The sequence below is a fragment of the Marmota flaviventris genome, chromosome 8, assembly GCF_047511675.1.
Source record: "Marmota flaviventris isolate mMarFla1 chromosome 8, mMarFla1.hap1, whole genome shotgun sequence".
Taxonomy (NCBI): domain Eukaryota; kingdom Metazoa; phylum Chordata; class Mammalia; order Rodentia; family Sciuridae; genus Marmota; species Marmota flaviventris.
The window spans coordinates 111,767,613-111,794,767 of record NC_092505.1 but is presented as its reverse complement, the minus strand read 5'-3'; the positions used below and the strand labels follow the sequence as shown (position 1 = coordinate 111,794,767).

General features: G+C 44.5%; 1 pseudogene; it reads left to right on the top strand.

Annotated features, from left to right (window-relative positions):
* Positions 1 to 8,845: 8,845 nt before the first annotated feature.
* On the top strand, positions 8,846 to 25,047 carry LOC114091395 (uncharacterized protein C6orf62 homolog; annotated as a pseudogene).
* Positions 25,048 to 27,155: the final 2,108 nt, after the last annotated feature.

The window sequence follows — 27,155 nt, the reverse complement described above, 5'->3', positions numbered from 1 at the left end:
AATATATGATCTAACAAATATTATGTTTGATGCCTTCACATCATTTTTAACATAAAAACTTTATGATGTATTAATTAAAAAATTATACACACACACACACACACACAAACAATAAGAATTCAGTTAAGACAGATGCAGTGGCACAGCCTATAATCCCAGCAGTTTGGGAGGCTGAGGCAGGAGGTCACAAGTTCAAAGCCAGCCTCAGCAATTTGGAAAGGCACTAAGCAACTCATCAAGACCCTGTCTCTAAATAAAATACAAAAAAGGGATGGGGATATGGCTTGGTGGTTAAATGCCTCTGGGTTCAATCCCTGGTATTAAAAAGAATTTAGTTAAAAACTCGGAAAGGTGAGGTTGGGGTTGGAGCTCAACAGTAGCACACTTGCCTAAACCATGTGAGGCACTGGTTCAATCCTCAGCACCACATAAAAAAAACAATAAAATATTGTGTCCATTAAAAAAAAGAAAACTCAAAAAGTACAGAGTCTGGGCTGGGGATGTGGCTCAAGCAGTAGCGCGCTTGCCTGGCATGCGTGCGGCCCGGGTTCAATCCTCAGCACCACATACAAACAAAGATGTTGTGTCCGCTGAAAACTAAAAATAAATATTAAAATTCTCTCTCTCTCTCTCTCTTTAAAAAAAAAAAAGTACAGAGTCTATGAAAAGTAAATTCCAATTTTCCTCCCACTTCACACCTCTGCAGAGGCCACCACAGTAAAATAATTTCTTATATGCCTTCCCAGAAATATTCCACATACGTGGTAAGACATTTGTTGTTTTTTTTTAATATTTTTATTTTTTAGTTTTGGATGGACACAATATCTTCATTTTATTTTTATGTGGTGCTGAGGATTGAACCTAGTACCTCACGCATGCCAGGTGACCATGCTACCACTTGAGCCACATCCTGAGCCCCAAGTTGTAAGACATTTGTAGCTGCGGGTTCACACTCCTTCCTCTTCAAGTGTGCACTGCGTGCTGTCGGGTTATTTGAATTTTCTTACCCTGAATATATATTATTTTTAAAAAACAAATACCTGCCCTGTTCATGCATTGGGCAGGAAAGCGTCTTTCCCAGTCTGTCCTTGGGTCAGGAGGTGCCAGCTGCTCATGGAGATTCTCTGGGCACACCTGGAATTGCATCACAGCCCCACTTGTCGATGAGGCCAACTCAGAACGAGAAGTGTCTGAGAGCCCTCACTGCTCAGCCGTGGAGGCCTGCGTAATGTGACCCACTTCAGGATCTCAGGTCTTTTTGAGGTGCTCTGTTGTGTAATAATAACCTGCCGCAGTCTGGCTGGGCACAAAATCACGAGCCACTCAAGCAGGAACAAACTTTATTTTTTGAAACTGCCGCCAGTTCTGTACGCCCCGGGAAGATCCCCGATCCACACACGCGGCCTTCTCCCGGAACCGCCAGAGACAGTTCCTCCCCTGGAACTCCCTCCTACTGTACTTCCCCAACCAATGGGAACTCTCCAGGAGTCCTGTAGCAGGCCGAGGTGAACAGCAGGAGTCCAATATCCATATGAATGCAAATCTTAACATAATCATATCATCTCAATGGCTAGCTGGCTTCACCTTTCAACCAAAAATGCCATGCATCATATACTTGGCTCTTAGCAATAACCAAAGGGAGTGACGCCCTGGAACCAGAAATCTCTGTTGAAATCAGTGGGAGAGCAGGGCGCAGTGGCAGCTTGGGAGGCTGAGGCAGGAGGATGGCAAGTTCCAGGCCAGCCTGGGCAACTTAGAGAATTTGTCTCACAATAAAGAATCTAGGGCTGGGGATATAGCTTAGTTGGCAGAGTGCTTGCTTCACATGCACAAGGCCCTGAGTTCCATTCCCAGCACCAGAAAAAAATAAATCATAATAAAGAATCAAAAGCTATAAGAATCAAAAGGTATGTGGATGCAGCTCAGTGGTAGAGCACCCTGGGTTCAATCCCCAGTACTGCATGCTAAAAAATAAAATCAGTGGGAGAATTCAGGGTCATCAAGAAATGCCGCAGTCTGGCTGGGCACAAATAACTGAGCCGCTACAAAGCCTTGTAGATTCAAACAGCAACTCTTTATTCCCCAACTCTCACCGGCACTGTACACACCACACGGGACCACACTCCCTCCACCAGGCTCCGTCCAATCTCCCCGAACCCTGGCAAGAACTCACGGGAACTCCAAAGTAGCAGGCGCCTGAGGCAGCAAGAGCTGCCGGTTGCCCGACAGTAAAGGTCAAATATACAATACAATCAATCCAGTATCACAGCAATTATATATAGCTTAACTCAAATCATCATCTCAATGGTTCCTGGCATCACCTTACAACCATTCTCTCTGGCAAATGCCAGGCATCATTCTGACTGGGCTGTGGCTCTCAACAAAGAAAGTTTGGGGAAATGGTGGTCATAAGAGAATGTTGTGGCGCTGGGGATATAGCTCAGTTGGTAAAGTGCTTGCTTTGCATGCACAAAGCCCTGGGTTCAATCTCCAGCAACACACACACACACACACATACACACACACAGAGTATGTTGTAGGGATTTCCAGTTGCCTGATGCTAGCAATAAGAGGTGAGCCAGTGTTTCCCACGTTGAGGTGTTAGCATCCCACTTTCATCAATTTCTCTATATTCAGGACCACTTCCACTATTATTTACTTATTGTTTTCTCTCAATAAACTTATTGAAATTAAATATATTGAGCTATTGTCCATCAAGCAGCCCGAGACTACTTTCAGAGAACAAGTTAGATCGTGTGCCCTCTGCTCAGCCCCTAGTAGTTCCTCATCCACTTAGAATCAAAGTCCTCCATTAAGGTGCTGGAATCACCTGGCATGGTGGCACATGCATGTAATCCCAGTGGCTCAGGAGGCTGAGGTGGTGGGATCAAAGTTCAAAGCCAGCCTTAGCAATAGCCAGGCACTAAGCAATGCAGTGAGATCCTGTCTCTAAATAAAATACAAAATAGGGCTGGGGATATGGCTCAGTGGTCGAGTGCCCCTGAGTTCAACCCCCAGTACCCACCCCGCAAAAAAATGTGCTAGGATCTGAGTCCTCTGGGTGCCTGGCCTCCCTCCCATGCTTGCTGCAGGCTACCTGGTGTAGCTCCCTCCTTGCTGGCCTCTTGGCCTCCCCTCCAGCATGCCTCACCCATTACCACCACAAGGGCTTTGCATTTCTAGAGGCTCCAGCTATGCCTGGAATTTTATTATTGTTGTTGTTTTTGTTTTGTGATTCTGTGAATGGAAATAGGACCTCACCCGGGCTAGGCAAGTGCTCTACCCCTGAGCCACATTCCCATCTCCACTTCTTACTGTTTTAATACATTCAGATCTCCACTCCAGTGTGGTCTATCTGGCCAACCAACTGAAAAGGCATTTGGGTTGGTTATCATTACCTACCCCTCACACACTTCCTTCTCAGCACTCATCACCACTCAATATATTATACAATTATTAATTTATTTAATTATTATCTGTCTTCCTGCCTAGAATAGGAGATCTGGGGTCAACTTCTTTAATCCATTACTACATCCTCAGAACTTAGACTAGTGCCTGGTACACAGGAACCACTAACAGGTCATTGTGGAATGGATGGACAGCTCCCTGGAACAGACTTGCCTGCAGATCATGAGCCCTGCTGTTTAATAAGACTTCACAAATAAATGGGATGAGTGGATTAGCCAATATAAGTTATAGAAAAAGCTGACTAGCCTTTTTAGAATAAAATAGTGAGGGGCTGGGGTTGTGGCTTAGTGGTAGAGCGCTTGCCTAGCACGGGCGAGGCCATGGGTTCAATCCTCAGCATTGTAAAGGTCAGGAGAACGTCGGAGGAAAAGACCACCAAGAGACAGTCTCATGCAACAGCAAAGGGTTTATCGGGGGTCCAGCATGCTGGGGCTCCAAGCCTACCTCGAAGAGGTAAAGAGCAAAGAGCCCGGAGAACAGCTTGAGCAGAGCTTATATACATTCTTTGAAAAGGGCAGGGACTTCACATACAGCATAACAAATCACCTCACGCCACGGGAAAATCAAACAACAACTCTAAAACATGATTAGCACATTCACTGGCGGGAACAAGTTAGGTAGGGGTGATTGGTCAGTACAGAAGGGATATTCGTTTGAACTGATTGGTTTAAGCCAAGAGGGGTGTACGTGTTGAACTACATGGTTTCCCAACAGGTTATCAACTACCATAAACTACTGGGAGGGTTATCTGGCATCCCAGGTATTTCCCTGTCTCATGCTGATTGGTGGCTGCTGGGGGCTGCTATGGATCCCCACCTAGCCTGACTGAGTCAGGGACACCTGGCGCAGCAGATCTCTCCTGTAGATAAACAACTTAGCAGGGTGGGAATGTGCCTAGGAGTGCTCTGTGGGTTTTTCCAAGGACAAAGGCCATGTCCCTTCCTTGGACAGCTTTGTTCTGAGATAGAGGCTGGTTTTTCAGCATCACATAAAAATAAATATCTGAATTAAAGATATTGTATCTAACTACAACTAAAAAATAAATATTAAAAAAATCAAAGTAGTGAATATAGACACTCAACATCATTATATGACTAATTAAATGCATGCAAAGCACTTAAAAAACCCTCAAAATATAAATAAATTTTCTTGTGATTTCTCATTGGGAAAGAAATTTCTAATCTAAAAACAATGGAAAATAAATAAAAAGATGAATATGGGAGCTGGGGCGCTAGCTCAGTGGCAGAACCCTTTGCCTAGCATATGTGAAGCACTAGGTTCGAATCCTTAGTGCCACTTAAAAATAAACAAAGAAAGGGCATTCTGTGTATCCACAACATTTAAGGCTGGGGATGTGGCTCAGTGGTTAAGCACCCCTGGGTTCAATCCCCAGTACCAAAATAATAATAACAAAGTTATTTTTTTTAAATGAATACATTTGATTTTATAAATGCTTCTAAGTTCCTTAAGCTCTTATTGTATTAGGTATTGCTTAGTTGTTTTTCATTCTCAGAGAAACAAAAATTAAACTTATAACAAATTAGTATTAGCTAAAAAAAATTGAAAAACCCCAAAACCTAAGCCAAAGACAGCAATACCAATACCTCTACATCCTGGCAGATACAGAATAGCAGAGTCATTTTAGAAAATAGTTTCGCAGAAGTTAAATGCACATTTATTACACAACCCAGATGTGTGAGTTGGCTTCCTGTCACTGTAACAGATAACAAACAGTCAGTCAACAGTCGACTTAGGAGACTTTCATTTCAGCTCCTGGTTTTGGAGGTTCCAGTGAAAAACCAGCTTCTACCTCAGAGCAAAGCCTATCCAAGGAAGGGACATGACCTTTGTCCTTGGAAAGTGCTGAGAGCCATAGCCAGTCGGAATGACGCATGGCATTTTTGCCAGAATGAGAGGTGACACCAGCAAGCCATTGAGATGGTTATGTTAAACTGTGTATTCAATTGTATATTAGATCCCTGCTGTCCGCCTCAGGCGCCAGCTACTTTGGAGTTCTCGCGGGGATTCCTGAGTAGTTCGCGTTGGTTGGGAAAGTGCCGGAGGAGGGATTTCCGGTTGGTGTGTGGTGTGTGTGTGTGTGTGTGTGTGTGTGTGGCGTTCGGAAATAAAGTTTGTTCCTGCTTGAGTGGCTCGTGATTTGTGCCCAGCCAGACTGCAGCAGGAAAGACCCACAGAGCACTCCTAGGCACATTCCCACCCTGCTAAGTTGTTTATCTACAAATAACAGGAGAGATCTGTGGTGCCAGGTGTCCCTGACTCAGTCAGGCTAGGTGGGGATCCATAGCAACCCCCTAGCCTCCGCCAATCAGCATGAGACAGGGAAATACCTGGGATGCCAGATGACCCTCCCAGTGGTTTATGGTGGATGATAAAACGTGTTGGGAAACCATGTAATTCAGCATGAACACCCCTCTTGGCTTAAACCAATCAGTTCAAATGAATCCCCCTCTTGTAGTAACCAATCACCCCTACCCAACTTGTTCCCACCAGTGAATGTGCTAATCATGTTTTAGAGTTGTTATTTGATTTTTCCCTTGGTGTGTGATGATTTGCTAAGAGATGCTATGATGTATGTGGGGGTCCCTGCCTTCTCCAAAGAATGTATAAAACTGCTGCAAACCCTGGGCTTGGGGCCTCTCAGCGTCACCAGTTGCTGTGTGTGTGTGTGTGTAGGACCGAGCTAGCTCGCAATAAACACCTGTTTGCTGCTTACATCGATCTTGGGTCTCTGGTGGTTTTTTGGGGGTCCCGAATTCAAGCATAACACCAGTCCCTGGTGGACTGGCCCATTGCATCTAGACCTGTGGTGGGGCTACACACCCTGTGGGCACATGTGTTGGGCAAAGCTCATCTTGTGGCCAGGAGGCAAAAGAGAGTAAGGAAGAAGGACTTCTACAGGTCCCAAAGGCCTGCCACCAAGACCTTAGTAAGATCCCCCCAAGGCCAACCCTCTGCCTCCAATAGTGCTTCCCTAGACCAAGTCTATGACTCAGGGCTTTGGGGACTTTCAAGAGCTAGAATGTATGGCACAATAATCCCAAAGCTGTTTTTTTTTTTAATATTTAATTTTTAGTTGTAGTTGGACACAATAACTTTATTTTGTTTATTTATATTTATGTGGTGCTGAGGATCCAACCCAGGGCCTCGCAAGTGCTAGGCAAGTGCTCTACCATTCAGCCACAACCCCAGCCCCCAATGCTGGGTATTAACCTAAGAGAAATGGAAATTCATTTCACACACTTGTAACATTTATAGTGGCTGTATTTCTTATTATTATATGGGGTTATTATATATATATTATATGGGCTTATTATAGTAGCTGTATTCATTATATATTATATGGGGATAGAACCCAAGAGCACTTTACCACGAAGCCACATCCCCAGGCCTTCTTATTTTTTATTTTGAAACAGGGTCTTGCTAAGTTGCTTAGGGTCTCACTAAATTGCTGAGACTGGTCTAGAACTTGCCATCCTCCTATCTCAGCCTCCTGTGTCCCTGGAATTATAGGTGTGTGCCACTGCGCTCAGCGGCTGTATTCATTATATACAGAAACTTGAAATAACTCAAATGTCCTTCAAAGGGTGTAAGAATAAACAAAACATGGGATTCCACACAATATAATGCAACTCAGCCTTGAAACAGGGTCAAAGCACTCATGTGCACAACAGATGCCTGACTCTCAAATGCTTCATCTGGCTCAAAGAGGCCAGACCTGCGGTGCAACCCTGTAACCCAGTGGCTTGGGAAGCTTAGGTGGGAGGATCAGGAGTTCAAAGCCAGCCTCAGCAAAAGAGAGGCACTAGGCAACTCAGTGAGACCCTCTCTCTAAATAAAACACCACGGCTGGGAATGTGACTGACTCAGTGGTGAAATACACCTGAGTTCAGTCCCTGTACAAAAAAAAGAAAAGCTATACTCTGCAGGGCTCTTGTTTTGTGACATCCTAGCAGAAGTGGAACCCTAGGGACAGAGGAGTGGTCCAGGAAGCTGGAGGTGGGAAAAGGATTGACTGTAAGAGGATTTGGTAAAGTGCTGTGGAGGTGAGGGAATATTCAGAGTATTCGTATTTTTATTGTGATGTGGGTTACCTGAGGATGTGCATCTGGGAAAATTCACAGCGTTTTAAGAATGGATTATGGTATGTGAAAATACCACAACAAACAAGACTTCTTAAAAATAATAAAATTAAGGGTTGTGGCTCAGTGGTAGAGCGCTTGCCCAGCATGTGTGTCACCGGGTTCAATCTTCTGCACCACATAAAAATAAATAAATAAAATCCAGGTATTGTGTTCATCTACAACTAAAAAAAATAAAACGAGTTTTAAAAAAGAATGAAAGTAAAAAACTAAGCCAACTGCAAAAGTGGCTAAAGACAAGTATGGCGAATCATTCATGTTGTTAATACATAAAGGGTGCATGAAAGCCGATAAGATAAACACTAGTTGCTAAGCAGCAAAGGAAAAGAATGCTCATTCAAAGCGGAAGCAGAGGACAAACAGCTAATAGAAATTAAAGCACATGGACACAAATTTCCCCCATCATTAGCACCTTTGCTCTCTCCCCCTTGCCTTTTTAAAAAAGAGAATGCTGGGTGGGCACTGCGCATACACGGGCTCAGGAGACTTCAGTGAGAGTATAACTCGGTGCAGACGTCCCCAGGAGCATTGGCGAGTCTACATCAAGAGATTAGACGTCCCATTTATTGTCCCAGTTATTTTTTCCTCCAGGAATCCATTCTAAGTAAATAGACCAAGCTGCAAGAATGCAGCTGTTTTCTATATGAATACTGCACAAATGAGTTCCAGTAGTGACCAGTTTGGAGCAATCTAAGTGTCTTCATTACAGTGCTAGACAGAAAAGTTATGGTTGATTCATTTATTTGGAAATAAAACATAATACCATTAATGTCTGGAATATGTTAGCGGTTTCATTATAAATTGAAATACGGTGTTGTTAATACTTCTGTAGTTTTAAGTTCAAAACTTTGGAATATGAGATTGAATCAGACTCTGAAACCTCACTGTCCACTATGGTGGGCACTGCCCACATGTGGCCGCTGGGCAGTCCTCATAGAGAGCCGAACTAGACAATACGCACCAGACTTTGAAGATTTCAAGGAAAAACAAATGAAAATGTGTTGTTAATTTTATTTTGATTGACGCGCACTGGGCATCCGCGCTCAGGGGCGCGCCCTCGGGAGCCACCGCCGACCGAGCGACCAAGCGGGACTGAAATTCCTTGGCCTGGCTCCCCCTCCCTCCTCCGAGGGCACCGATTTCCCTGTCCCGCCCACTCAGCCTGGACCACAGCCCGAGGCACAGGGCAAGAACCCCCAGCGGTGGCGCCGGAGGCTATGGGGCGGGGCGGGGCGCACGGCAGGTGTCCCTTCGCTGCAGGGGGCTCACCCAAGACCCGTCGCACCGCCACCCCTGGGACGCGGGCTGGCACAGGTGTGGAACTCGCAGGGCACAGAGTCCGGGCAGTTGAGACCTACAGTGCGCCCTGTTCCCGCTGCCATCCTGAGTCTCCTTGGCAGCAGCAGTAGCAGCCGCCGAGGGTGAAAAGTGGGGATGGGAAGCTGGGGACCCCGCGGGTTTTCCCCAGGGATCCTTTGGCCCCCCTGTGCACCCCCAGCACACACCGTAGTGGATTGCAGAGAGACTCTGCACCCCTCCCCTTCTTTCTCTACTGACTCTGCACTTTTCTCTTTGCTCACTACCAACTGTGATCAATATCAAGCACTGCATACTTAGGTTTCATTCGCTTTTCCTGTTTTGGTGTTGGTTTTTTGTTTTGTTTTTGTATTTGAAAACAAGGATCACACTTTCCCCCTCCTCATTCATTTTCTTAATCCCTATTCTAAACAACCGGACAAATCCGAATGGGTTTCAAGGATTGGGCCATGTTTTACTGACACCCAAACCCTGATATTAGGCTTCTCATTTCCCCCCAAAGCCTTTATTTTAGTAGCTAAGCTAAATGTGTTTTCCACAAAGTTCAAGTACTTCCTCCTCTCCTTCCTTTCTCCCATCAGTCCCCAAACATCATTGTCCAAACATGACTGGATGGCAGCTTTTGTTTCTTGACCCTGTAATATCACAGTCTGCTAATATTGCCAGAAGGTGCAGTTTTAGGGTTGAGGTTGTGATTTTAACTATTCAATTCCATTGGCAGGAAGGAAAATGGACTTGTTTCTGTTGTACTAGAGTTTTAAGAAAAAGTGCCCATTGTTTATTTCAAAATCGGGGATCCAATCAGAAGAAACAAGCATCAAATAGGCTTTCTGCTCAGCTTAGGAAAAGAAAAGAATCTCCAGTTGATCAGTTTGATTTCAAGATGTATATTGCCCTTCTCTTCAAGGAAAAGAAGAAAAATTGGTACTTGGTGAAGTGTCTGAGGTTATACCAATCATGACAAATAATTATGAAGAAAATATCTTGAGCTGGGCATGCTGGCTCTTGCCTAGCCTCCCAGCAACTGGGGAGGCTGGGGCAGGAGCATCGGGCCAGCCTGAGCAACTTAGTGAAGACCTATCTCAAATAATAAAAAGGGCTGGGAATGTACCATGTAGCTCAGTGGTAAAATGACCCTCAGTTAAACCTCCAGTACAAAAAAAGAAAAGAAAAATACCCTGAAAGGTATGCAAGATGTGCAAGATTCCAGCTATTTCTTGGAAAGTTCCCTAGAGCATTTACTAAATAATGTGTTCCTAACAGTCTAGAAGAAGGGATGCAATTGGCTGAACTCAGGAGATGGAGACAGAGACAATTGTCTATCTCTTTAGTGGAAGGAGTCTGACAACCCTTTTAGTGTGGTCCAGGCCAAATTCTAGTTTGTCACAGTGAGAATGAGAAATGCTTTCTGCATAAACTGAGCTGCAAGGGCAAGACTGGAACTGTTGTCAAGGATCCCAACCCTCCAAGTGTCCCTTCACTTTGTAGGCATTCTTGCCTCATATTTTACTAGGGTTAAGGTTGTGATTTTAGCTATTCAATCCCATTGGCAGGAAGGAAAATGGATTTGTTTCTGTTGTACTTCAGTTTTAAGAAAAAGTGCCCATTGTTTATTTCAAAATCAGGGATTCTTGGTACTCATAAACACAAGTATTTCCCCCCCAGATCTCTTTCCCTGAATTGTTGTTCTAAGAGTACTCTGCTGAGTGCAGATGCATTTATACTCTGAAGCAGATCTGGAGTCTGATGCAGCCAAAAGCAGCTATAACACTGAGGAACACTCTTGCAGCTGCAGAAACCGCAATAGGTAGAGGACTTTTGGGGTTTTATTGTTTTTTGGTGTTTAGGAGGATAGATTTTAATTACAGAAAATTCCAAACAATTGGACAAAAACTATCGGTTTCTTCACCATCCTAAAGAAAAAGTTATGGGGATGGAGTTGTGGCTCAGCGGTAGAGCGTTCGCCTAGCACATACAAGGCCCCTGGGTTCGATCCTCAGCACCATATATAAATAAATAAAATAAAGGTATTGTGTCCAACTACAACTAAAAAAATAAATAAATATTTTTTAAAAAGTTATGATGAATTTTGGAATAGGAAAAAAATTTTTTTAAGGTTGGGAACTTATATTGTCAAAATGACCAGGGTGTTGAAGTTCTAAAACCAGAACTCATTTTGTGCAAGAAATATATACTACTGTATAGTTTTGTTGTTTTTTCCTTTTAAATGAAGAAAAGCTTGGCTTGACAGTTGCGTACTATTCTTGGAGTAAATGATCCTGCTCATTTGCAGTAAAGCTAGCGCTTACAGTTTCCAATTGTATTTAGTTTCTGGCTGGAATTTGAAAAAAATCAAAACCTAAATAAAGTGGGTGAAAGTTCCCTGGCCATTCAGGTGAATATGCAAAGCTTGACATGTAACTTCATTTCCCCAAGTTACTGGGTAGAAGTTGCTGGACATCTTAAAGGATTATTTTATAGTCTGAGGCTAAACAATAAATTCAGAAGAAAAATAAATAAATAAAGTTGTGTATAGGTGGCCCCTTAAGTTTCCATCAGGAAAGGGTGCTCTAAAATCTGGTCTCCATGTAGCCTTTGAACCTCCCCTGTTGTTTATATTGGAATAAACAACATAGAAACTTCCTTTATCCCCAAGATGGTAAAATGCTGCTCAGCTTGCACTCCCCTACAGCTCTTTCTACCTTTGTCTGCCCCAATTCATGTTGAAGTGCTGCTCAGCATTAGGCCCAACTAAAATGCTTTCCTGTCAGTGGAACTCTGCATTAAACAGGAGTCCTATCATACCATGCCCAGTGGAAACCATAGGAGGCATCTCAACTAAGTAGGTGTTTCTCATTCCCATGTACCCAGAGATGGAGGTTGTGAATTAGAGCAGCAGCTCTAGAACTGAGGATTGAAACTAGAATCACTTATTGACTGAGCCACATCCTCAGCCCTTTTCAAAATTTTTATTAATTTTTTAAAATTTTGAGGCAGGGGGCTGGGGATGTGGCTCAAGCAGTTAACACGCTCGCCTGGCATGCGTGTGGCCCGGGTTCGATCCTCAGCACCACATACAGACAAAGATGTTGTGTCTGCCGAAAACTAAAAAATAAATATTAAAATTCTCTTTCTTTAAAAAAAATTTTTTTTTTTTGAGGCAGGGTCTCACCAGACTACTGAGGTTGGTCTTAAACTTGTGATCCTCCTGCCTCAGCCTCCCAGGTCACAGGGATTACAGATTTGCACCACCATGCCTGGCCTCTTGTTGTTTCTGCCTTTCTGCTGCACCATGTGTGGTGTGGGGCTTTTCTATTCCTGGCCACATTGTAGTCAGGAAATGGCTGCTTTACCTCCAGCTATAAATCTGCATTCTCAAGGAGCAAAGGAACATAACAAGGAGGAAAAGAAATTGCTATAACAGGAAAGCAAATTTTTGCAGAAATCTTTAGCACATTTTCACTTATATCTCATTGGCCAGTTCTGTGTCAAATGTTATCCCAGTTTGCAACAGAGAGATTAAAATGCAGTTCATCTGGTTTTTGCTGTTGTATTGTCATGTTGTCTGTTGCTCTCATTGGCTTTGGCCTTGGTTTTCTGCTAGACACATTGCTGCAGGGATGTATTAGTGAGGAAAAGGAGATTCTGGTAATGCTTGCCCACAACTTCTTCTTCTTCTTCTTCTTTTTTTTTTTTTTGGTACCAGGGATTGAACTCAGGGTTACTTGACCACTGAGCTACATCCCCAGCCCTATTTTGTATTTTATTTAGAGACAGGGTCTCACTGAGTTGCTTAGCGCCTCACCCTTGCTGAGGCTGACTTTGAACCTGTGATCCTCCTGTCCCAGCTTCCAGGATGCTGGGATTACAGGCATACTCCACTGCACAGGTTCCCCAACTCCTTTGATTTTCTTTTTCAATATTTGTGTCTCTGAGCCAGGCATGGTGATACCTGCCTGTAATATCAGGGACTCAGGAGGCTAAGGCAGGGGGATTGCAAATTCAAGGCCAGCCTCAGCAATTTAGTGAGACTCTAAACAATTTAGGGAGACCCTGTCTCAGAATAAAACATAAAAGGACTGGGAATGTAGGGCAGTGGAAAAAACCCCCCAGATCAGGGGCTGAGGCTGTAGCTCAGTGGTAAACTGTTTGTCTCAAATGTGTGAGGCATTGGGTTCAATCCTCAGCACCATATAAAAATAATTAAAAATACTGTGTGTTCATCTACAACCAAATAAACATAAAAAAGACACCCCCCCAAGTCTCCAGCACCCCCACCACCACCAAAAAAAATTTTTCCCTGAATGGTGCTGGATACACACTGAAAATCATTACTATTTTGAATCTTCTCTCTCTAGCCTCCAAAGGGACTTTGCTTCTCCTGTCAACACAGTTTTTCTTCTGGCAGAGAACACAACAGTTCATTATATTTGGGGCTCTCTTAATTGCCATCACATACCAGACCTACCTTTGGGGCCTTTTCATTCATAGCACACAATGCCTAGGATCTAAGAGTTTTGCGGGGCCTGAATTTTTTACACACTGTACCCCCACACACCCCCACAACACAATATATACTGGCTTTGAAATGCAGAAATGCATGGTGATACCAGAAAACATTAAGTATTTAGTTCTTTGAATACAAAATATACATTTGATACACAGATTGCTACGTTTAGGTTCACAAAAATGTTTGGTAAGTGCTGTTAAGTGCCCTCCCCACATCCTTTCCAGCCTTGTCCTTTAAGTCTGTGGCAGTGCCTGTAATTTTAAGTTAATAAACCGGGAATGGACAGGTCTGAACCATCTTGGTAAGTGAGGGATGCACAGAAGTCGCCCAGCCCTCTATTCTCTCTGCCCCTTCTAAATGCAGATGGGGAAGGCTTTGGCCCTCTTTGCTACTGGCAGCCATCTATCTCATAACCATGAAGACACCCAGGCTTAGGTCAAAGCCCTCACTGTGGTGCACAGAGCAAAGAAACAAAAGTGATATGGGCTCTGAGAACATGGGAATCCATCAAATCAACAGCCCCAACCCTGTGCTTCCTCTGAAGGCCCAGATAACATGTCTGTGAGACTCTGTAATGCAAGCTTGATAAAAGGAGCCATATATTTAAGCTTTAAGATTACAGAGTCAAGGCTGGGGTGTAGCTCAGGGGTGGACGGCTTGCCTAGCATGACAAGCTCTGGGTTCAATCCCCAGCGCTATCAACAAAAAAAGTAGACAATGTATACATACATCAAAACACCTATTGTACCCAATCAAACACACACATGGAACCTCAGTCAGAGGGGAAAAATAGACCTGTGCTTATCCCCTAGTCTGATCCTCCATTTTATTTGAAGGAAACAGAAGCTGGTGGATTGTGGAGAGAGACTTGCTGACGGCTTCCCTAACAAACACCCACTTCAGGGCTGCAGCCCTGAAGGCTGACAGTCCAAGGTGTTGGCAGGCTTGGTTTCTTCTGAGGCCTCTGCCCTGCCTTGCAAAGCTGGCCTTACTAGGCCCTCACATGGCCTTTTCTCTGTGCACAAGACTCCTGGAGTCTCTGTGTGTCCAAATCTCCTTTTCTTGTAAGGACGTCCATCATATTGCATCAGGGCCCCCCTGGGCCTCATTTAAACTTAAATTACTCCTCGAAAGGCCCTGTCTGTAAACCTGTTCCCATCCTGAGGTGATAGGGGCTTGGACTTCAGCTTGAACTCTCTGGGAGAGGATTCCACCTACAAGTCACACTGTGCTTTCTTACCATACCAGAGCTGGGATTAGGACCCATGCCTCCCTCCAGCTGTGCCTTCTCACCACAAGGAAAGGCCACTGAATTTCTGTGTAATGTCAGCATGGCTGAAAATGAAAACCTTCAGCAACAATGAAGGCAGCACTTACAAGGGGGCCCCGATGGGGTTCATTTGCAGCAAAGCCTGAAGGACCGGGAAAGCTCCACAGAGCCAGACTGAGCCTGTAGAGAGAGAAGGCATTTATCTACAAAGGAGTCAATGAAATACATCTATGCTGTTTGATAGAACAGGATTAGTTGGATAAGTCACAGTATGTGTGTTCACTTGTAATGCTATGCAGGCTTAAAAATTATGATGTGTGTGGGGGGGCTGACGTTGTGGCTCAGTGGTAGCACGCTCACCTAGCAAGCGCAAGGCCCTGGGTTTGATCCTCAGCACCACATACAAACAAATAAGGGTGTTGTGTCCAACTACAACTAAAAAAAATAAATAAATAAATATTAAAAAAAAATTCTTAAGGGGGCTGGGGATGTGGCTCAAGCTGTAGCGCGCTTGCCTGGCATGCGTGCGGCCCGGGTTCGATCCTTAGCACCACATACAAACAAAGATGTTGTGTCCGCCGAAAACTAAAAAAAAAAATAAATATTAAAAAAAAAAATTCTCTCTCTCTCTCTCTCTCTCACTCTTTAAAAAAAATTCTTAAAAAAATTATGATGTGGGCTGGGGATTTAGCTCTGTTGGTAGAGTACTTGTGTTGCATGCGTAAAGCCCTGGGTTTGATCCCCAGCACCCCCCCAAAAAAATTATGATGTAAGTATATATTTTCTTCATGTGAAAAGATAAATATGAGAAAATTAGGAAAAGAAAAAGTCACTCCAACAAGCTGTATAGCCACATGCCAAAGAAGGAAGCCTGGCCCCTACCTTATACTATATACCAAATAAACCCACAATGGATTAAAGATCTGAATGTAAAACCTAAAAGTATAAAATTCCCAGAAGGCTGGGGATGTGGCTCAGTGGTTGAGTGTCCCAGAGTTCAATTCCCAGTACCCAAAATAAATAAATAATTAAAATTCCCAGAAGAAAATGTAAGGGAGAAGCTTCAGAACACTGGATTTGGCAATGATGTCACGGATGTAACACCAAGAACCCAGGCAAAAGAAGCAAATAGACAAATAGGACTCTAACACAATGAAAATTTCTGCAAAGAAAATAATCATAGTAAAAAAAAAAAACAATGAGGGGCTGGGCTTGTGGCTCAGTACTCAGTAGCAGAACACTCGCCTAGCACGTGCAAGGTACTGGGTTTGATCCTTAGCACCACATAAAAATAAATAAATAACATAAAGGTATTGTGTCCAACTACAACTGAAAAAAAAATATTTAAAAAAAAATTAGGGGCTGGGGATCTAGCTCAGTTTGCAGAGTGTCTATCTGTCTTGCATGCACAAGGCCCTGGGTTCAATCCCCAGCACCACCCCCCCAAAAAAAACCCTAAAACAAACAAACAAAAAAACACCTATGAAATGGGAAAAAGCATAAACGCATTTATAAATTATAATCGGATGCAGGATTTATTTGTATCGGGCATATATAAGAAACTTCTACAATTCCAGAGCAACAACAAACAATCCAATGATAACTGGATTTTAAAATCAGGCAAAGGACTTGCATAAACAACTCCCCAAAGAAGCTATAGGAATGGTCAACAGAGGTAAGGAGTCAGATGTCACTAATCAGGAGAGAAATGCAGATTCAAACCACAGTGAGGAAATGACTTCACACCCTTTAGGATGGCCCGGGTCACTAGAGGAGAAAACTGAAGTGCTGGTGAGAATACAGAGAAATTGACACACCGTTGGTGGGAATGTAAAGTCCTGCAGCTATTATGGAAAACAGTGGGAGTCCCTAAAACAATTGAAATCAGAATGAGCCCCTTCTGCATATACATTCGAAAGAATTCAAAGCAGGGTTTCAAAGAGAGATTTGCATACCCAGTTTATCATTATGTTATTCCTAGTAGCCAAGACATAGAAGCAACCCAAACATCCTCTGACTGATTAAGGGTTAAAAAAAAAAAAGTGGTGTGTGGGAGGGGAGCGGAAGGGGAGGTGCTGGGCCCTGAATGAGAACAGGATAGATCGCACGCTTTTATGTCAAAATGGATTCTACTGTTATTTATCACTAAAAAGAGCTAATAATTTTTTTTTTAAATGAAAAAGTGACATTTAGAGCAATATTATGCTGCCTTATAAAAAGAAATCTTGCCATATGCGACAAAATGGATAAGCCTAAGGACATTATCTAAGAGAGATAAGGCAGTTCACATCCTACAAATCCTGCCTGATTATACTCATATGAAGTACCGAAAGTAGTCGAGATCATAGAAATCGAAAGTTGAAAGGGAATTGCCAAGGGCTGGGGGAGAAAAAATCAGGGTTTAGTAGATGCAGAGATTATTTTGTAAGATGAAAGCATTCTAAAAATTTATCGCACAACAATATAAATGTAACTAACACTACTGAACTAGACATTTCGAAATGGTTAAGTTGATAAATGTAATGTTATACTTTCCACCTTTTTGTTTTTTATTTTGGTACCAGGGATTGAACCCAGGGGAGCTTAATCACTGAGCCACATCCCCAGCCCATTTAAAAAAAAATTTGATTTTTGAGAATAGAGACTGGCTAAGTTGCTTAGGGCCTCACTAAATTGCTGAGACTGGCCTCAAACTTGCCATCCTCCTGTCCTCCTGCCTCAGCTTCCCATGCTGCTGGATTATAGGTGTGTGCCACCGTACCCAGTTAATAAAATTTCTTAAAAGTAAATGTATTACATAATTATGGTATGTTCTAGATTAAAAATATATACATAGAGCTGGACATGGTGGCGCACACCTGTAATCCCAGCAGCTCGGGAGGCTGAGGCAAGAGATTGCAAGTTCAAAGCCAGCCTCAGCAAAAGTGAGGTACTAAGCACTCAGTGAGACTCTGTCTCTAAATAAAATACAAAATAGAGCTGGGGATGTGTCTCAGTGGTTAAGTGCTGCTGGGTTCAACTCCTACTATCAAAAGAAAAAAGAAAAAGAAAAAATATATATACATAGATATGTATATATGCAATTATTGGCAGAGTACACATAAAGCTATTAAAGCTAAATATTTGCATTATGAAAAGTATTTTTCCTCTTTTTCATAAAACTGGAAAGTTTATGTATTGAAGAGTGAGAAGGGTCTCCATATCTAGGGCTTCAAGGTGGCCCAGGGAGCAGGAAGTGATCTGGGGGTAGCAGACCTGGCCGAGGCCTGGGCTGCCTCCCGCCCAACCAGTCAGTCTCTGGCCCAGAGCTGTGGCACTGCAGCTTTTTCTCGGGGGCTGGCACCCTGCCCGGGCCCTCCTCCAGCCCTGTGTAGGGAAAGTTCTTTTATTTTGTACTTTCTTCCAGTGCTCTGGGGAACAAAGCCTGTCCTCCTGTGGTTGTTTTGGAAGCTGAGGCCCAGGGTGGCGCAGAACCTGCTGTGGAGCTCCAGCAGAGGGGCCTGCAGCCAAGTCAGGGCCCACAGCACAGCCCCACCTCCCTGGCAAAGTGTCTCCTCCCAGGAACAAGCCATTTGTGTTGTCTGGGAATGTCTCTTCTCCTAGCAGGGTCCCACCCTGAGCATGCACCCTGGCCTCTGCTAATGGCCTTATAATCATGGCATAACTGACATGCCCAGTGTCCTGAGGATTTTACCCACACCGTCCTTTCTGGGAGAAGGACTAACAGGCAGGGTGTGGTCTGACCCAGGCGCCGGACAGTCATTCATAGAAGGGCCTTGCACTTGGCTTGCAGTCTGGAGCTTTCCGGAATTGTCTAATGACCATTTTCCGCTAACTTTTGTCCCCTGCTATTTTCCTTGTGTAGCGCCTAGGGTGAAAATCGAGTAATTACATTCCCAGTGTGGTCAAGGAAAGGGATGGGAGTGGATCTGAGCTTTCATCAGCCCTCCCGGCCCCTCTCCCATTCCAGAGCCCCGGTCCCACACTTCCCAGAACTTACCATAAGACAAAAGTGGCAGGCACCGGAGGATGGGAGGCCCATTAGGGATGAGTGGACTGGAGACTGGACAAGAGAAACTGGCTGCCTTCGAATACGCAGGAGCTCTTGAAGGGAAATATGTGGCTCTTCCCCCTTGGACCTTGAGAAACAAGTGATAAAATAACAGTAAGGCAAATGGAGCTCACCCTGCAGCACTAAGACGGTTAATGCTAATTGCAGATTCTGGGAAGGGTGATTTTCAGTGACTTTTAGAGTTGCCCTTCTTGCTTACAAAGGAGTGAGCTACACAGAGGCAGCGAAGCTAAGGAAGTAAATGCTTGTGTGGGAAAAGTCCAAGTTCAAGTTCTCATGTGCTTTCAGTTTTTAGTCTCTTGCTTATGCTCAAGATTTACCAGTAGTAGAATCTCCTTCCCATAATTAGGCAAAGTCACACTTTACCTCTATTAGGGATTATTAGGGATTACAGTGTACATGTCAGATCAGTAGTATAGGAACTAAGTACAGATTTACTCTGTAGCAATTTTGTAATTTTTTTTTTTTTTGTACTCAGGGGCACTTGACCACTGAGCCACATCCCCAGCCCTATTTTATATTTTATTTAGAGACAGGGTCTCACTGAGTTGCTTAGTGCCTCCCTGTGGCTGAGGCTGGCTTTGAACTTGGAATCTTCTGCCTCAGCACCTGAGCTGCTAGAATTACAGGGGTGCACCATTGCACCTGGTAATTCTGTAGCAATTTTGCTTTCATTTCATTGTTTTACAGTATGATGAACAGTAAAGGTTGCTTAAAACACAATTATGCAAATGAAGCTGTAGCTGTATGACTGGAAATCCTTTGTAGGAAAATAAATCTATAGTCATCTATGGAATAGTTATTTCTTTTTTTTGGCGGGGGGGAGGGTGTACCGGGGATTATACTCAGGGGCACTCAATCACTGAGCCACATCCCCAGCCCTATTTTGAATTTTATTTAGAGACAGGGTCTCACTGAGTTGCTTAGCACCTTGCTATTGCTGAGGCTGACTTCGAACCCACGATTTTCCTGTCTCAGCCTCCTGAGCTGCTGGGATTACAGGTGTGTGCCACTGTGCCCGGTTTGGAATAGTTATTTCATCTCCAGACTTCTACCCGGCTAGGAATGTCACAACGAAGATGATATAAGCAAAGCAAATTGGCTGAGTGACAGCTCTGCCCATTCTGTCTGATCACCTCCTACTCACTCCACCTTGGAAGGAGCCCTGACTGGTAGGAGATGGCAGAATGAGACTGGTCAAGGACAAACAGCAGTTCATCAGTCACACAGCTCCCAGTCCTAGGGAAGGCCCTGCTCACCATGTGGTGTCAGGGACAGGATAAGCAAATATGAACTGTGGGAAGCAGGCCTCACTGCAAGTGGTGGCCACGTGGCCCCTGGCTCCCAGAGGAGGATGGCATCACCTGGCAAGGAGGTAAAACCTGCCAGGTGGACAACCAGGGGGAGTACCCCTGTAATGCTAACAGGGGATTTGTATGGACAGGAAGCCTTTCCAACCCAGAGGGGCACATCTGGCCAGAGCAGGGGAACTTGGTGAGGCTTTTGGGGCTCCATGAAGCTCAGAGATGTTGAGGCCGCCCAGGACAGTTTAGGCATAACACTACAGAGAGCAAAAGAAGGGGGAGCCACAGGTTAGGTGTCAGTATGGGTGAGTCCCAGAACCACACAACCAGATGCAGAATGGGACGAAAGCCACATTAAAAAACCACAACCATGGAGACACGAATCTCTTCAGGTTGTGGACCTAAGTTCCCGAGGAACACGCTTTTTACCAAGAAGCACATGATGGACCTGAAGAACATGTAGGGCAACAGCATCAAGGCCCGAGTGTGTGCGTCAAGGTCTGGGAAAGCTGGGGAGGTAGCCCCAGATCCCGCAGGGCGTGAGCCTGACCGCCTGCAGCAAGCTCACACTTTGCCCTGGGTCTCAGGCTCTGCCAGTCAAGGGCCAAGGCCCAAGTCTAGCCCAGGCCAGGCCCAGGCTGCAGCTCCATCTTCAGCACTGATTCTCAGAGGTGCCCAGAGTCCCTGAGACCCCGTTAGCCAGCTTTCCATCACTGTGACAAGTACCTGACACAACCAATCCCTGAAAATGGATTGCTTGGCTAGGACTTGAAGGGTGGGTTAGATGCATGGTTGAGGGAGCCAAGTTCAGGGTGGGGGGACAAGCTCTTCAGGAGGGGAACAGGGGAATGGTTACTTATGTTTAAAGGCTATTTAATTCATTATTTAATGTAAATGAATTAAGGGCCTGCAGGGGCAGAGGCCGTCAAGGACACAGGTTAAAAGCTCTAAGGACAGTGTGGGTGGGTCTTGCTTGTTGGGCTGTCAGGTCTCAGTTGGTAGTGGAGGTGGGCAGCAGCATCCCAGGAAGGCACCTGGCCAGGGTTATCATTCACTGAGGGCCTTAAATGTGGACTAAATCCCCAAGGAGATAAACCACCCAAAGTGACACCTATGGGATAAAAATATGTTCAATTTATAATTTTAATTGTGATAAACACCTAAAATATGTCACAATTTTAAATACCTTTTTCAGCATGTATTTTTTTTTTTAATGTATCAGGACCTTTAAAAAAAGGAAGTAGCCAGTGGCCTTGGACTTCCTTGACTCCTAGGGGCCCTGCTAGCCACTGCTTGGGTCCCATCCTGCAGTCTGGTTGCTCTCCAGGCTCTCTGGCTGAGCCCTGGGCTCCCTCCTGGTTCGTGCTGAGCGCTCCTTCCCTGCACTGCTGGGCACGTGGGCTTGTTATGTCCTATGGACTTGATGCTCAGGGCTCTTTGGTACTTAATGCTCCAGCCAACTGAGCGACCCAGCGTGTACCCAGCCACAGAGAGAAAAATGAGCCTGTAAATTGCGAAAGGGAGCAGTGTGTTCTCTCCAGGACAGGGTGGTCATTTTCGGGCTGTCCAGCACAAGTGTGTACCCCTGAAGATATTGATCAGGGACCTGCTTCACCTCTCGCACTTGGCAAGCGAAGCACAAAGATGCCGCCAACATGTCCTGAGGCCTGTTCCAGCTCTGCATCCCAAGTGGCCTCTGAGAGCAGAGATAAAGGGCGCGCTGGTGCTCCAGGAAATTCATCATGTCTTAGTTTTCCTCCCTAATGAATTACTGTTTGCTGTGCACCATTTATTCGTGATACACCAAGAAGTCTATCTTGTAAAATAAAAAGGAAATAAACCTCACTGGATCAACAGCAATAAAAACAAACAAAAAAAAACCTTTTTTTTTTTAATAGAGAAGACGAACGTCTAAGTTTTTCTTGGATACAATTATCTCAACTGACAGCAATGAAGTACAAAAGCTGCAATATAAAATTCTTGACATTCTCATGGCAAGAAATGAATGTGTTCCAGGATAAATGGCTGTACAGAGGCGCCCAGAGAGTTCCAGCACAACCCAATTCATAGTTTGGTTTTTCGGGGGAAGATGTACATAAACATCACTAGCTGTTCTGAGAACTGTTTGCAGAGTGTGAAGGAAACTGTGACCCCTTCTTTGATGACCCCATGGATGGTGAGTCTCAGAGCAGGATATCAGAAATCTTTAAGTGTGTACTAGATCAGTTAAGAGAAAACCATGCTGACCCTAGAAGCGATTATGAGTTTAGTGGACACCTTGGTAGGAAAGTGGAAATCTCCGGAGCCTGTTAATGACTCACTAAAGCATACTGTGTCCTGGAACAGGGAATCACTGTGCTGTACCTTCCTGCAGCAGGTGTGATGTGTCAGATGTGTTCTTCCAGACCGGAGATTATTTAGGAAATGAGTATGTAAGAATCATAAGACGAGACAAGTCACCGTTACATCCTGAAGAAATTCTGACCACATCTTTAGACTGTGGTTGTCTTTGGGTCCCCAAGTGGCTTTTGAACCATAAATCGTGCTTACAATCTACCAAGTAGCTCTAACATGAAGGCTTAGGATGCAAACCTTAGACACAGCATAAAAACGTGAGACTAGCACATCTGGACATTGAAGTAGCATGGGACTCGTTTACCGTAATTTTGGCTCTGAGTAAATTAGAGCTACTGCTTTGCTCCCTCTTATGACTGGGATCTGGTATGTTCCCCAAAGGCTCACATGTTGGCAGTTTGGTCCCCAGTGCAGCAGTGTTCAGAGGTTGGGCTTTTGGGAAGTGACAGGATCATGAGGGCCCTGACCTCATCAATGGATTAATAATTTGATGGCATCATTGGGAGCTGCTGGGAATTGTAGGAGGTGGGACCTAGTTGAAGCAGGGGTGCTTGGGGGTGTGCCCTGGGAACTACATTTTGTCCCTGCCCCCCTCCCTGCTCTCTCTGCTTCCTGGCTGCAATGAACCCAGCAGCTTTCCCCCATCGCCCTCTTCAGCCATGTTGCTCTGCCTCACCTCAAGCCAAAGCAACGGAGTCAGTCAACCACGGACAGAAGTCTCGGAAACCATGAGCCAAAATAAATCTTTCCTCCTCCAAGTTGTTTTTTCTTAGATATGTTGTCCCCGTGATAAAAACCTGACTCATACATGCCCTGTTGGCTGGATGGACGTTTGAACAGAGAGATTCTTGTACCTCAACGCATTCCACTCAGGACTAGAAAATACTGTAGTTTTCCATCTTTTCTCTTGCTCATGAAAATGTATCCTGTGGAAGCTAATGCAGCTATTTACAAGAGGAATTAGGTAAAAATAAAACACTCGAAACTTTGTTTTGTTTTAAATCATCTATTTTGTACAACTCTGCTTTACACTCAAACTTCCTTGTCACCTAACCTGGAGGGAAGCCACGATTTTTCAGATACACATCAGGGCCGGACTAGGGTGAAGAGAATAGGGCATTCCCACAGGGCACATGATTTAAGGGGATGTCCCAAATTTGGTAGTTCAGATTAGTAATATTTTACGACAATGTGTTAAAAAACCAATTTGGCATACCCACACTTGTGGGCCAGTTGCCTGTATTTGAAGATGAGTTTTTACTAGAACCAGGCCCAGAATTAGGCTGAGTGGAGCCAGGCAGGGTCATGCAGATGCAGGGCAGAATCTGTTTTTATTTAAATTTTTATAGCTTATTCATCATGGATTCTGTTGCATTCATTTTGTTTTTAAAAAGCTATCCCACATATCTAAATTGCCCTCCAACCTTCCTCCCCCAATTAAATTAGGCTAAAAATTAAATTAGACTGCAATTAAATTAGAATTTAAAATTAAAAATCTAAAAAATTAAGAATCTTGATCTGCTAAAACCCATTGGCTTTAAATCTAAATATCCTGATTTATTTAATGGTCTGTTAGTGACTCCTTTAGTGTATCTAAAGAAGCTTATGAGACTGTATTTGAAGAAGCTCACATCAGAAAAGAGCCCAGGTTACTGATACAACATTTTTCCTTTTATTTTTAAATTTTTAAAAATATTTTTTAGTTGTTGATGGACCTTTACTTTATTTATTTGTATGCGGTGCTGAGAATCGAACCCAGTGCCTCACGCATGCTAGACAAGCTTCTACCACTGAGCCCCAGCCCCAGCCCTGATACAGCATTTTTCCATGTGTACACATGTGAAGTGCATAAATAGATATACTTTAAATACTTTTCAATCAAAACTTTTGTTGAATAAATGGAAACATTTCAAAATCAAGTATAAAAATAAAGGACCTGAAGCTATGATTTAGACACATTAAAATCATCTGTTCAGTTCTTTTTAAAAAGTGTTAATCTGTAAGTCAGCAATATTTAATGTTAATATGGAAAATTGTTTCGATTTTTGACAGTATGCAAATCTCCAGGGAACTGGCCATGTGATTCGCTGCATGTTAGTAAGGTCACCTTGGCCCCCAGTGACCACCTGGTCCTCTGTAAGCAAATGCTATGGAGAAGAGAGGGAAATTGCGATGACTGGATGACTCAGGTGGGGCGAGCAGGGCCAAAGTCAGGAAGCCCTGGTCAGGGGCCTGGTGGAGAAGCCTGGGGAGAAGGGCTGCCTAAACAGGCAGGGCCCAGCGTGGCAGGAGGAGCAGGAATGCCACCTTCTCCTTGCCCAGCCCACCCGCGCTTCCTGGCAGGCCTCTGGCATGTAGAGCTTGCACTCACTGGGCGGAGAGAAACGGAGGTTTTCCGCAGAGGAGGTGCATTGAAGGTTCCCATCTCTCCTCTTTCTGCCCCAGCTCGAACTCCCTCAGGCCGGAACACGCCCACCCAGCTCTGCACACCTCCACCCATTAGCCCTTCCCCCCAGGCCTCCAGGCTTACAGAACCGCGTCCAAACCTCCAGCGTGGCGCGGGGGTCCACGGTGAGCGGGCCTCTTCCTGAGGCCGAGAGCCCTAGGGTCCTGCGGTACGCCCAGCTCGATAGTCTTCTATGTGCGTTTTCTTTCACCTTGTTTTTTATTGACCGTAACATTGTATCGTGCAGGGATCACGAGCTTGTGGCTTCCTGATAGCCACACACACACCTACTGTGTGCAGCCTCGCCTAGATCCTACACGCAGAGTTCTCTCCCAGGTTTCCCTGTGCCTCTCGGGGTCTGCCCACTCGCCTCCCCTCTCCAGGGTTTGCTGTTCTTACACTAGGTGAACTGCAAGCAGCACGGATCACCTTACACCTGCCTTCTTGCCACAGAGCTCCGGAGGTTCCCAGTGCAAAGAGTTCATTCCTTTCTTCTTGCTGCACAGGCCAATGGGCAAGTCACACACCCCCCATTTGTTTGTTTTCTTGCTGTTGCTTCAAATTTTTCTTGGGGTACTTAGCCTTGTAGAGGGTTAAATCAAAACCTGAAAGGTAGTTTTCTGACGCCTCAGGGGCACTCACTTCTTCTGCTCTGTCTGACCTTCAGCCTCAGGAGGACCTCAGCAGCTTGGACTGTGAGATGGGGAAGAGGGACCCAGAGCCACGGTGTCCTCAGGACTCAGATAAAAAAAAAATCAGCACCCATGTGTTTATTTATAGTGAGAAATAAGACCATCGTATTAGGGGAATGTGTCTTTCATATACTTTTAAAAAGATTCTATAATATTTATGTGACCTTTTTTCCAAGGAACTATGAATACATTTAAATAATGAATTGCCACCACACCCCCCTTGTGAATAGACCGTTGGAATTTTCAAATGAAGATTGTGGGATGAAGCAAAGAGCAAAGGGTACCCAAGGCAAACCTGTAAGGAATAAGCCATTGGCTTTAACCTGGATGCTTGCTTCCCCCCAGGAAGGCAAACAGGAGGTAGGTTACCAAATGGTTAAGCTACAGGTTCTGGGGCCAGAGCATCTGGGTTCAAATGTAGGCTCTGCCACCTGCTTTGTGACCTCGGGCAAGTTATAGTGCCTCTCTATGCCTCAGCTGTGCCATCTAAGAACAGGACAATAATTGCAGTAAAATGAGCTGACAGGCACGGTGACTTGAACAATGCTAATGTGCAGCTAGCACTTAAGAAGTAGCAGCTGTTAGTATAGTCTTGAGCTCCATAAATTGTCACTATTCTCATTTTCAGAAAATGAGATCAAGTTAGACATTACTAATTACTGGGGCCCCAGCTCAGAGTCATGAAAATGAAACCATTACAAACTCCAGAGAGAGGGCATTTGTAGAGGAGAGTTGGCCTTGCTGATGCACAAAGCCAAGTACAGGAGATCAGGAAAGGAAGACCAAATAGCCTAATGTCTTAGTATGTTTTAAATAAATGTATTATTAGAGACACTGGCTTGTTTATCTGTTTTTCTTCTTGGAATTCATCCTAGGGAAACGGGGCAGGAGGCGGTATTGAAGTTACTGAGGCCTCTTCTGGGGTGTTGCTAGGAGAGTTAGGAATCCAGGCTGCTGATTAAAATGAATTCTACATATTGTGCATAAATTAGGTCCTAATGAGGCGAGAAACTGCGGCAAAATAATCAGAGAAGGAAAACACTCTCTGAATAAAAACACAAGCCAAGGAGGCTGTACAGCGTTTCTCCTCAGCTTCCTCTGAATAAAAAGAAAGCAGCGGAGAGCAGGAAGAGGGACTCAAACCAGAACCTTCCTCTAACTGGCCGCCAAACAGCAGTGTGAGGCATGACCAGGTCTGGGCTTTGAAAGAAGAGCCCCTGGACGTCCCTAGGCGTCCCAGCTGCCCAGATATGGGCACAGGTGCCCAGGCAGGGCTGGGGATCTCAAGCCAGAGCAGTGTGGATACAAAGTTAGGCCTTAGTGTGGAAGGCCCAGACATGTCCCCTTTGCTTATCTTGCAAAGACACCTCTCTTAGAGAATAACTGGTGTTGACGGATGGTTTCAAATCTCACTCTTTTAATGAAAATAATTACTTCTGGATAGAGAAAGAGATGAAAGAGATATGCAGGAAGTCTGAATATTTGAATGTGTTGGATTTTCCAAAACATGAGAGGCCCAGGGGGACTTCCTGGAAAAGGCAAATCCCAAGCTGCCAGTCCT